The 1,421-nt window shown below is 37.0% G+C and overlaps 1 non-coding gene across 1 annotated transcript; it reads left to right on the forward strand.

The window, feature by feature from the left end:
• The first annotated feature begins 1,041 nt into the window (after positions 1-1,041).
• Positions 1,042-1,204, forward strand: LOC118758219 (U1 spliceosomal RNA). Its single transcript, XR_004995599.2, has one exon. It is a non-coding gene; the product is annotated as a U1 spliceosomal RNA (small nuclear RNA).
• Positions 1,205-1,421: the final 217 nt, after the last annotated feature.

The raw sequence follows: 1,421 nt of genomic DNA on the forward strand, positions 1-1,421 counted from the left end.
ACTGTTGATCTCACAGTTCCAACAAGTTTTCCAATTTTATTTTGAGTCTTCTGTCAATCCTATTGGTTACTGAATGCTCCAGGAAGCAGCAGCTGAAATGGAAATCAATGTGTGGGAAGCCTAGTAGGTGATGTCGTCAAGCCCTTGAGCAATGAGGGAGGAAAGAAGACAGGATAGCAGAAGTGATCGCAGGCCCGGCAACTCGGATGCTGAAATGGCTGTTGTACCAGCTCTAGGGGACACTTAGGGGTGTGGGAGTTGTATCCTTACATCCACACACCTACGACCCACCTAGCTTATCTCTCTCTCCCTCTCTAATCCATCAATCTAATCTGTATCTCCGCCTAGCCTTTGTAGTACATGTAATGCATATCCGTTTATATATTTTTCATATGTAGGCAATAATATCCATAAAAATCAGTGATTTGATCAAGTTAATTTTAAATACTGCTGTGAGTAATTTGGTAATTGAATAAGTAATTTAAATATAACACTTAATACGATTTCATAGCACTGGTGAAAATGCTTTAAAATATGGCATTCAGTTTCCTTAAGTTTAGCTATTTGAAATATCTTCATTCACACATAAAATTATTCTCTTAGAACCACACTTTCTAGGTAATCTAGGTATAGGAGAACTATCAAACAAAAACCAATGTCCTATGAGTAGTAAGTTTTCTAATCCACTGTAAAATTTGCTGGAGTCTAATACGATACTAGAAATGAGTATAACTTCAGTTAACTGAGAAGGAACGACAAGAGTGCCTTGCTTTTTAAATTATTTGACAATAAGATATGCATAGTAAACTAATAAAAGCACAAAATAAAGTGTTATGAATACTGCCAGCACATTAAGGTTATTAAAACTGTTTTTTAAATATTTATCTGTTTACCTAACAAAACACTGTTGCTCAAAGTGTGTGGTTGACTCTAATGAAAAGCTGGGAAGTTTAAATGTAGTTAGAAAAGGTGGCAGGATAAACAAAGAAGCAGTTGTCAAAGACAAGTGGAAATCTCTGGATACTCTGATTAATTAAAACAATATGTGTCTGGCAGGGGGATACCACGATCACACAGGTGGATTTTCCAGAGCGAGGCTCATCCATTGCGCTTAGGATGGGCTTAACCCTGTGATATCCTCAAATGTGGGAAACTCTATGGCATAATTTGTGGTAGTGCGGGACTGTGTTCATGCTCTCCTCTGAAAAAAGAAAAAAAAAAAACAAGCATCATTTTCAGTTAGAAACGTTGATACTAGTCCTAACCCCAAATCTACAAATTGTCCCAGTATTCTAAATTTTGCCAGCTAAAAAGTGATACACCAAAGCTAGAAATGCCGAGGAGGGGAGTTCCAAGGAAAGAGATGAGCTGAATAAAATTTAGAGCAATAAAGAACGAAAAATCTCACTATTGGAGAAGGA

The sequence above is a fragment of the Ochotona princeps genome, chromosome 23 (assembly GCF_030435755.1).
Source record: "Ochotona princeps isolate mOchPri1 chromosome 23, mOchPri1.hap1, whole genome shotgun sequence".
Classification (NCBI taxonomy): domain Eukaryota; kingdom Metazoa; phylum Chordata; class Mammalia; order Lagomorpha; family Ochotonidae; genus Ochotona; species Ochotona princeps.